Source organism: Hemitrygon akajei, unplaced genomic scaffold (genome assembly GCF_048418815.1).
Source record: "Hemitrygon akajei unplaced genomic scaffold, sHemAka1.3 Scf000089, whole genome shotgun sequence".
Lineage (NCBI taxonomy): Eukaryota > Metazoa > Chordata > Chondrichthyes > Myliobatiformes > Dasyatidae > Hemitrygon > Hemitrygon akajei.
Window position 1 is genome coordinate 2,665,132 of NW_027331975.1, and position 11,764 is coordinate 2,676,895.

Here is an 11,764-nt window from a genome sequence, read left to right on the forward strand (position 1 = left end):
GCTGTGGATAAAGAGAGTCAGTGGGTTGAGTTTCGAGATTGATGGAGTGCTGTGGGCAAAGAGGGTAAAGTGGGATGAGTTTTGAGGCCGATACTCTGCTGTGGTGTAAAAGTGTGGAGTGGGATCAATTTACAGGCTGATACAGTGCGGTGGGCAAAGAGGGACAGCTGGATTAATTTACTGTCTGATACTGTACAATGGAGAAAGTGGGAACTGTGGGATTAGTTTAGGGACTGATACACTTTTGTGTGGAATGAGCGGGAAGTAGGATTAGTTTAGTGGGTCATACAGTACTGTGAAGAAAAAGGGGGCAGTGAGATTAGTTGAGGGTCTGATACAGTGCTGTAGAGAAAGAGGGTCCATTTGGATTCCTTCAGAGGCTGATACAGTGCTGTGGAGAAAGAAAGGACAGTGGAATTAGTTTGGAGGCTGATAGAGTGCTGTGGGGAAAACGGGTCCAGCGGGATTTGTTTAATATCTGCTGCAGTACTATGGAGACCGAGGCGGGCAGTGGGAACAGTTTAGGTGCTTAAACAGTGCTGAGGAAAATGTGGAACCTTTGGGATGAGGTCAGAGTCTGATAGGGTGCTGTGGAGAAATTGGGAGCAGCTGAAAAATTTCAGGGGATGAGACGGTGCTGTGGAGAAACAGGAGGCAGTGGGATTAGTTAAGGCGCTGATACAGTGCCGTGGAGAAAGATGGGACAATGAGATTGGTTTAGGAGTAGATACAGTATAGTTCTGCGGAAAGAAAGGGCAGTAGGATTAGTTCAGGGATCGATACAATGCTCTAGCTGAAAAGGGATATGGGTTTTAGTTTAGCGGCTGATACAGTACTGTGGCGGAAGAGCGTGCAGTGAAATTGGTTTCGGGTCTGATACAGTACTGTGGAGACAAAGGTGGCAGTAGGATTAGTTTAGTTTCTGACACAGTGCTGTTGAGACATGGAGCAGTGGGATTAGTTTAGGGCTGATACAGTGCTGTGGATAAAGAGCGAGCAGTTGGACTGGTTCAGGGGCTGATACAGTACTGTCGGAAAAGAGGGGATAGTGGGATTAGTTTATAAGCTGATACAGTGATGTGCAAAACGCAGGGAGAGTGAGATTGGTTAAGGGCTGACACAGAGCTCTCTTGGGAGAGAGGGTTGTGGTTTAGTTTCGTGGCTGATACGGTGCTGTGGAGAAAGATTAGTTGAGGGTCTGCTGCAGTGCTGAGGTGGAAGAGGGTGTATTGATATTAGTTTAGAGGCTGATACCGTGCTCTGGAGAAAGTGGGGGCAGTAGTATTAGATTAGTGTCTGATACAGTACTGTGAGGAACTGGGGGCAGTGGGAATAGGTTAGAGGCTGATACAGTGATGCGGAGACTTATACTTAAACTACGTCAAGAGTTTACAATCCTGGTGCCAATGGTAAGAGTAGGCGATTCAATAAAACACCACAAGATACACTGTTACAATCCAGTTTGCTGTGTCTCACAAGTGGTTCCTTTGAAGTACAGATTTACAGTGGAACACTTTGCAATTGATGAGACACTTCTGAAGGTTCGGTCACTTCTGTCGGTTCCAACTAATCCACACAGATGGTCAAAAAGCTTCTGAGAACTGAGATCCCAGAAGCACAAGATTACTTTTGTGAGGGTTGACACGTGGACAGACACGAAGTGTAGGGGGACGGATCAAGTGTTGATAGGTGGGTTCTGTTTAATATGAAGTCATGGTTGGTACAGTCACTGAGGGCCGAAGGGCCTGTTCCCGTTCTTTACCTTTCTCTGTTCTAAGTCGGACAATCAGAAGTCAGAAGTTTCTTTTCTAAGAGTAAACATTCCTCTCAGTGCTGATGAACGTTGACATGTTTACGACCCAGGACAAGGTTTGATACACTTCATCCAAACAAGCTGAGGATGGTTTCTTGTATCGGGAGTAGGAGATGAGGTACAGTGAGATGAGCTGTGATTATAATTGGTGGAGAATCAGAGTTGAGAGGCCGCTTTACTCTCAGTCAATCTGCTCAGCCGATGGACAAGAGTCGCACTGACACAAGGTGAGGTGGAGAGTTGGGTTTGATGGTCTTTGAAACAATATCCCTTTTGCTGCCGGAATGTCACTCGAATTTACAACCCTTAGTCACATCATAATTTCCAATGTATCAGTATCACAATTAATTCACTGAGGTAATCACAGTGTTGCAACCAGTGACTGCAATTGGCTGACGTAATCAGATTGTAAATACATTTTTTTAAATGTTTATTTTTAAACCTGTTGAAACCTATCCCCGTGGATTCGCGAAATAGCATTAAAACCCAAGCATATGTGCAGCCTCGACATTTCATTCCGATCTTCTGTATCACACGGGGCCACATCACTCGCCGGAGGATATGCATGCATTGTTGCATAGGTTCCGGCCTGTGTATCAAATATTGAACGTGTTCATTGTCGCCATTGGAGTTCCTGGTGAGGTTTTGGCACTCATGTTTGGCACTTATTTCTGTAAACCGGTGTGAGGCTGTTTCTGGTCATTTTACAAGCTTCCTTTTTGATGCTCGTGGCAGTAATATCCGTCGGTGATATCGATCCTGAGTCTTCAATATTCTGATTTATCAGATATAATGACAAATGGAACTAAACCCCTGTCTCTCCTCTAACTCACAGGATCGACTCGAACGTTGTTCTTGCATTTGATGTGATTTTGTTCAGAGTGGTACCACTGCTTGGGACAGGCAGCTCTCCGGGAATGTGAGACTAGGAATGTCATACATTGTGGTGACGACTGTTTATGAGTTATTGACCCGAGTGAATACTTGATCCTTTAACACTGTCCATGTTGCCCCAGTGTTGGGAGACGGCAATCCTCCGGGAAGGTGTGACTGGCAAGTTTTAATGACAAGTTGTCCACGTTGGGATCCAGTAATACTCCGGAAAGAGAGGCGGGGATACTTTCAGTGGCACCGTCTCCAGAGTTGTCCCAGTCTTGGGGATGGGCTGCACTCTGGGAAGGTGTGACTGGAAGCGATTTCCCGAGACTGATTTCAGTCAGTATGTTTCTGATCAGATTGAACCCTTGTTCCTGTGTTTCACTTCTCCCTGTGGATCCTGTCACAGTCGCATTCTATTGCCTGTTTGTCAATAATTGGGTCTGATCTCCTGAACCTGAGTCCACGGATCTACTGACGCGGGCTGTCGAGATGAGCTGCGCTGTAGAAGTAATCCATTAACGGAGCTACTCAGCATATGGTTACCATTTTGTCCCGGTTTTCCCTCAGAGACCCGACCTCGAGACCTGAGGAAAGGTCTCGGCCGGATATTTTGAGTGTCTGTTCAATATCGGGAAAACTGCTGAGTTCCACCAGCAATTAGTGTGTGTTTTCGCCCTGTGGATACTGTTGCGGCCCCGTCAGGTGCTGAGTTTCCAGAGGCCCGGACAGTCCCTAAAAATCAGTGAAACCGGCCCCACCAGCGACTAGAATCGCGTTAAGTACCGATCGTTGTCGTTCGTGCAGCTCGTGTTTAACCTCGACAATTACCGACACATCGCCTTATCTCCACATTGAAGAAGGAAGGTCAGAGACAGTGTGACCCATGTTTGGTGTTGGATGAGCAGCCGTTCACCGCATCTAGTCTCCTGACCTCTGAAAGAAACCCGAACCTGTGTTCATTCCCGGAGAATGAGTTTAATAATGCCCAATGTCTGTTCTCTTCTCTCTCCCTGCAGTGAATTTACTGGCGATTGTGATACTTACCCGGGGAAAGTGCGGACTCTCTACCTGCACCACTCGCTACCTGCTGGCCATGGCAGCGGGGGATCTGCTGACCGTAGTCATAGAGGCCCTTGTGCGTCAGGTCTTATATTATTACTTTCGGTGGAATTTTCTGAATATGACCCCTGCGTGCAGGATTATCGAAGTACTGAGAATCGCAGCCGCAGACTGCTCTGTCTGGTTCACCGTCACATTCACTTTTGATCGGTTTGTCGCCATCTGCTGTCAGAAGCTGAAAACAAAATATTGCACCGGGAAAACTGCGGCTGTGGTTCTCACAACAACCGGCGTGCTGTCCTTTTTGAAAAACGTTCCTCGCTACTTTCTCTGGGAACCCAGACAGATAATCAACAACGTACGGTGGTTCTGTAAACTCAAGGTCAATACTTTCACTGACCTTGGGTGGGTAGTATACGATTGGCTCTGCACAGTTTTAAATCCGTTCATCCCTTTCGTTGTGATTCTGCTGCTCAACGCTCTGACGGTCAGGCACATTGTTGTGGCCAGTCGTGTCCGTAAGGGGCTGAGGGGTCAGAGCAAGGGGGAGAAAAGCAGGGACCCGGAGATGGAGAGCCGGAGGAGGTCTATGGTTTTACTCTTCACCCTCTCCGGTAGCTTCATCCTCCTGTGGCTGACGTGGGTGTTAAATTTCATGTATTATGAGATCACAGGAATAGGATTCACATATTTCAATGAGTCTGAATGGATCTTTCACTTTGTCGGAGTGTTGCTGAAGAATTTCAGCTGCTGCACGAACACATTTATTTACGCGGTCACTCAGTCGAAATTCAGGGAGCAGTTGATCAGCGCGGTGAAATATCCGTTCACCTCGGTGATTCAGTTCATTACTCAAGCCGCACACTGAGCGGAGTCTGGAGGCGGCAGCAGTGTCTCCAGTCCCGGCCCCAGATCCTCACATTCACCACCTGATCTCTCATGTGTTATTTCCGGGAGCAGTATCCTATGGATCGGCAGTTCCTGGACATTAGGAGCAGCACGGTTGTGGACCAGAAGCCGATGGAGGAGCGTGCAGCGTGATCGAGGGAGACAGGGATGTGGTTGTGAGGGGGAGCAGTGAGACAGTGGCTGATCGCGGTGGGGAAGCGAGTGTGGTGCTCGCGTAGGGAGCCGCGTTATAGAGTTTGTCCAGCCTGGGTATTATTCTCCTTCATCAGTGACCTGCTTTGATCCTAATTTTTACCCACAGTGAATGCGGGGCTGGAGATGGGGAAGGTGGACAATACACGTGCATTTTCGTAGTTTTACAGTCGGGGCATAGTGCTCCGTGTCGTTGTAGTGGTGGGTCTGAATTCCGGGATGAGTTCGCAGCCAATGCAGGCTCGTAGGACTTGGCGAGTAAAATCTATCCGAGGCTTTTGTGAGTAAAACATGTCTGTGACTTTTCAGTCTATAACAAAAACCGGAGACCTTTACTTTGATTCCAAAAAAAAAACCCAGTCGCTCTACACTTTCGTCATTAGGTCAGGCACCGCCTCCTAAAGTGAACACAACAATTCTATGATGGAGTTTGTGAATGATGTCGAGCATTTCCTTTTATGAACAGCTTGTGTCATTTGCCTCAGTTTACATTGCCCCACAAATGTTTCGTGACAGTGGGACTTGTTGCGACGGAGGGGACAATCATTGTTGCACCACGCTCATATTAGGGATCAGAGCACAGTCACTAACCAGTCTCCTTCTGACTCGAGTCCTCCCGTACCGGCAACAAAAGTCCTGAATCCTTACCGCGCCTGTCTAGGTTAATTACGTCCTTTCTGAGGCGGGCGACCAGAGATTCACACGGTTCTCCAGCTGTGGTCTCACCAAACCGCAAAGGGACAGAATGGGAACAGGCTTTTCGGATCACTGTGTGTTCTGAACCAATTGAAGTGGTAATTTTATGCCGAGCTGAACCAATCCCGTCTGCCCACACAAGGCCCACATCCCTGCATGTTCCTTATATTTATGTGGATTCTAATATCCTCCATCGCCTCTGCCTCCACCGTCGCCCCTGCAATTCATTCCAGACACTCAACACTATGAGTATGAAAAAAGGACTTGCATCGTCCATCTCCTGAAAACATCATGCATCAGGTTTAACATTACTGTGTTTTACTGTTTTTTTTTTTATCCCGGATCAGTCTCGGGAAAAGATACAAAATGACACTAAACTAAAAATAAATAAATATTGAGAAAACACGTGCCTGTGTTTGACTCATCGCCCTTGGGACAGGAATTGGTTCGAATATACCCCTTTTGCTTTGCACATGCGCTGAAGGGTCTTTTGCTCCGCCGTCGGTGTGTATGACTAAACCTTCACTATCCTGCGAGCATACAAAACAAAGAAGAGATACGGAACGCTTTTTAAGTTTGTACAAACATGTGGCCGTTAGTGAGGTTCTGTTGGTCTCTTAAAGAGCATTAACCGGGATATGTTTCCAGCGCCTGACGGGATTTACTGCACATTATTGAGAGGGAGGAGATGGGTATACTGCGGATTTGACCGATGCATTTGGGTTCTCCCTACCCACAAGCAAGATTCCAGAAAGCCAATAATAAATGTTATTGTTAATTTAGAAGCTGGTTGGGTACTCTTGCAAAATCATAGACCAACCTCACGTCAGGGCTAGGACAGGACAGGATTCTTAGGGAGAGGATGTGGAGTTATGGAACAAAACGCACACTAACAGACCCCTGACCCTTCCAATATGTGCGGTCCTACTTTCGATCCTCGTCCTCTCGGCGTGCACCGGGACAATAGCCTTCCACACCCCTTCCCATCCATGCGCCTACCGAGATAGGAACGAGACGAAGAGAGAATAGAAAAGCCTTTCGGAGAGAAACATCAACCCCACGCCGCACAGAAAGGAACGGCATCCTGATCAGCAAACCCTAAACCCCCTGCCCCTCGGAAAACAGAACAAAATATCACCATAAATCCGACTCCTCTCGCAAATCAAAAGGGAAAGAAACGGGCGAAAACCGCGGAATATTGAAACCATTAGTGTGAGATCCGCTCACTCCATAAACGCCATTATGTCCAACACATAACGCAGAAACACGGGAACATCTTCCCTCGTCAACGAAAAGAGATGCACCACACCATAAGGGGAGAGAAAGAGGGAGGCTGGGAGAAGCAGAGTAATAGATAGGGAGTGAAGACAGAGATAGGAAGAGAGTCTGAGAGCTTCGGAGGAGATCGGAACAGAGGAAAGAGAGAACGGGAATCAGTCAATCAGATCCCGGGACAGCAGAGAGGACTCTACAGATTAACGACACTAATCTGCTCAAAAGTAAACCATACCCTCAACATATGGTAATGAGGGAGCGGAAGCGGGTGTGCAGAGTGGCCACTGCATTCTAATCTTTGACATAAACCTCCGATGGCGAGTCGGTTGGGATGTGAGCATTTGTCGATGCACAGGAATATCCAGTAAATACACATCATGGTGATTAGGAACCACTTGTGTGTTTAGGGCGTCTAATAAATAGCCCGTCGTGTCTCATTCCCCTGCTCCAACACAGCCTTAAATGGTAAAAGCGAGAGTCGAAATGATTTACACGGTCAATTAGGAGAGACTTCCCTGAAGTAACAAATTCCTCGACGATGTGACGTTACTGCTGATTCCAGCCGAATTATGCCGTGCCGGAAGGATTTACGGCGAAGGAAATAAAAAACGGCTTATGGGAACTGACCTTTTTCCTTGTCGAAACGCTGCGTCCAACCCTTTCTGTTTTCATAATGCAGGGGTTATCTCGGATGCAGGTTACTGCCTTCTGAATGAGGATTAAATAATGTCCATTCTGTATTACCGCCAACAACATCAATTATATTCGCTCCTTCGGGTTTCCATTCCTTGGTAGATCTTCACTCTCCAATCCTTAGATTTTAAAATTAAATCCAAGATGCATCAAAGGTAACTTGCTGTGACTTTCAAGACTGCAGGCACAACAACAATGTACCTCACAGTAATCAGAAATACAGGAATCAATACTCCACTATAAAACAAATTTGCGTCACGAAACCAGGGACACGGCATAACGGATTAACGGAAGACTTAAACGACGTCCCAACAAAAACTCCTGCGTCACAGCAGGCTTTCACCGTTTTATACCTGTTGACAACTGGTCATCACTTGACCTCACACTGGTGGGAAAATTACATCATGTGACCTCTCACTAGCGGGAAAATACATCAATCCAGACCATTACAACACGCTCACCAGATAATTAGCTACATCATGGTCATGTGGAAGTCACAAGATACACACGGGGTATGTAACACCTCCCTCCAAAAATAATTTGTTTGGTCATGATCAAAATTTAAACAATTAACTATTTACAGAAAAGACAAATGTATAAAATTTACAGCATACACAATATACATAGCATTATCGTACAGCACCTTACAAATTACTATACAGTGGGAGTGTTACAAATATTAAAATATCACTCCATAAAAAATTACATTGTACATTGAACGTCTAGATAGACAATCTGCAATCACATTATCTTTGCCTTTAATATGAGTTATCAAAAAATTATACTCCTGTAATATCAAACCTTTGTAGCTAAAGTAGAGTCTGTTTTATTTCCTAATCATTTTCGTTAACCAGACCCGATCCTACAACATAACTAAGGTAAGTCACAGTGGCATCACCGAATTCACTGTTAGCTATGTTAGTAGTTAAGTTAGATTTTGAAAGGCTTTCAAATAGTTTCTCCACCGCAGTAATATGTGCTTCCAATGTATCGTTTGATGTAACTAAATCGTCAATATAGGCATCTGTATCTTTTAACTCCTGAATCACAGAATTAATTATCCACTGGAAAGTACCTGGGTCATTCCTCACCCCAATAGGAAGAACACTATATTCATGTAACTCAGATTGGGTTACAAATGCAGAAATCTCTACCTTTATTCGTCAATGGAGCACACCAATACCGTTTCAACAAATCAATCTTTGTAAGCAACTTTGCTTTTCCAACTTTATTTACACAATCATCCACTCTAGGGATTCTATACGCATCTGTTTTCGTTTCTGCATTCACCTTCCTGTAGTCAGTACAAAACCAAATTATACCGTCTGACTTAGGTAACATAACACAAGTTGAACTTCAGTTTGAATTAGACGGTCTAATAATATTATTATCTGACATTTACTTAATTTCTTTCTCGGCAAGTTCACATTTTTGCTTCATCCTATATGGATGTTGCTTTATGTGTTTGGCATCTCCAACATCTACATTATGGGAAGTTACTGTGGTTCTTCTAGGAACGTCTGGAAATAAATCCTTATATTTAAAAATTAATTGCTTCATTTGCTGCTCCTGCGTTGGCTGCAAATGAGCTGATTTCTCAGCAAATTTCTTCCAGATTTGTTGACTTGTAATCTGGCAGGAACAATGTTGGGTTTAAAATGAGTTTCAGATGAACCATCCATCATGTTCGTAGTGAGATCAGACTCAGTATTATTGACCACACAGTCATAGTAGCAGACTGTTCCTCATAATATGGTTTTGTCATATTTATATGGCAAAATTGTGTTGGCCTACTTTGCTCTGGAGTTTTTATGACATAATCCACATTATTAGCTTTGGACATAATCTCATAAGGACCATGAAATTTAGCCTGTAAAGGATTCGTTTGCTCCGGGAAAAGAACCAAAACCTTAACTCCAGGCTTAAATGACTCATCCTAGCTTCTCTATCATAATCCAGCCAATTAATGTGTACCTCTTTATTAATCTATTGTTCTTTTAATAAGGTCAAAGGTCCTCTAAATCTATGCCCAAATATAAGTTCAAATGAACTAAAACCTAAAGAGACCTGTACTGCCGTACTGCAAATGCAAGTAAATGTATGCCCTCATCCCAATCATTTCCACTTACTGCAGAATACGTCCTAATCATAGTCTTGAGGGTAGAATGAATCCTCTCCAAGGTTCCTTGCGATTCTGGATGGTATGCTGACGAGTTAATCTTCTTAGTTCCCAGTTTATGAACTATCTGTTGTAACAATCCAGACATAAAATTACTGCATTGATTTGATTGTCTTTGTTTGGGCAACTAAATTAAGTAAAGAATTTTATAAGAGACTTAGTTACAGTTTTAGTCGTTATATTCTTAAGTGGTGCTGCCTGTGGAAACCTAGACGCAGTGCACATGATAGTCAGCAAGTATTGATGGCCAGTTTTGTTTTAGGTAATGAGCCTACACAATCTATAATAATTTTGGAAAACAATTCACCGAATGCGGGAATAGGTCGCTTTGGGGCCACTGGAGTAAATTGATCAGGTTTAGCCACCTTCTGTCAAGTATGGCATGTTCTGCAAAACGTCGCCAATTCTTTTCTCAAACCATGGCAGTAAAAATGTTTAAAAACTTTGTTCACAGTTTTATTCACCCCATGATATCCACCCAAGTGCACACTATAGACTAAATTTGAAATCTCATGTCGATAAACTTGAAGAACAACTACCTGTTGAACAACCTTCCATTCATCACTTGCAGGAATTGTAGGCGATTTCCACTTCATCATTAAAACTCCTTTCTCAAAATAATATCCTAAGAATTTTTACTGACACCGTAGTGGATTCCTCTTTCAAGGATACAAATCTTTCAGTTATAAAATGCTCATATCCCCTCTTAACTTGGTCAGACTCTGACAAAGCTTCATTTGTATTTATCGAACCCTGTGGATTTACAGGTGTTTCAGTATGTTGCACACAAGCATCTGGGACTGCTTCCTTCTCCGTTTTCAATCGGAAACAGCTAGCTATTACGTGACCAGGTTTCTTACAATAATTACAAATGGGCTAAACTGTCTTTCCTTCACAAGTTTTCCTTAATCCTTACCTTTCTCACTAACTTCTGATTTAATTTCTGGTTTACCTTGACTCTCTGTGCTATTTTTCCTCTTACACGTTCTACCCTGAGGAAATTTATTGTTGTGGATCAAAGCATACTCATCAGCTAATTTAGCAGACTCCTGTAATGTGGCGGTGTCCCTCTCATTTACTTCATCCCTGCCTTACTTCAACAGGGATGTTTCTTTTAATTTCCTCCATTAAAATCAACTCTTCCAAGTTATTTTAGTCCACATTTACATTTAATAGAGGAAACCCATCTCTCAAATCACACAGCCTTATCGTAGGCAAATTCAACATAAGTTATTTTCCAGACATTTCTTCAAATTTCTTAATCTTTCTTTATATGCTTCCAAACCAGTTCATGCGCCTTCAGTATAAGCTGCTTCACAATATCATAATTAAGTGCTTGCTCAGCAGTTAAAGATGTATACAATTGTTGTGCTTTACCTTTTATTACACATTGTAATATCACTGACCATTTCTCCTTCGGCCACTCTGAAATCAGAGCAACAGTTTCAAAATGTTGATAATATTTGTCTAATTCTGTTTCACTAAATGGAAGAAACAATTTAATTACCTGACTAACAACAACTGTTTTCCTAAAACCAGAGGGCTGATCACCGGACCTTAATTCCGCCATCACAAGTTCAAATTCCGTCTTTTTATTTTCAGCTTCTAACCGACATCGCTCCATGTCCGCTTTACTGTGCTCTAACTTCATTTGTTCGATTAGTAACCGCATCTCTTGATTACTTATAACCATGTAACCATATCACAATTAAAGCACAGAAACAGTCCATCTCGGCCCTTCGAGTCCGTACCGAACGTTTACTCTCACCGAATCCCGCTGACCCGCACTCAGCTCATAACCTTCCATTCCTTTCCTGTCCATATACCTATCCAATGTTGCATTACATAGCAAAACCGAAACTACCTCTACGAATTCTACTGGAAGCTCATTCCACACAGCTACCACACTCTGAGTAAAGAAATTTCCCCTCATGCTACCCTGAACTTTCGCACACTAAGTTTCAACTCATGTCCTCTTGTTTGAATCTCCCCTACTCTCAATGGAAAAAGCCTATCCACGTCAACTCTATCTATCCCTCTCATAATTTTAAATACCTCTATCAAGTCGC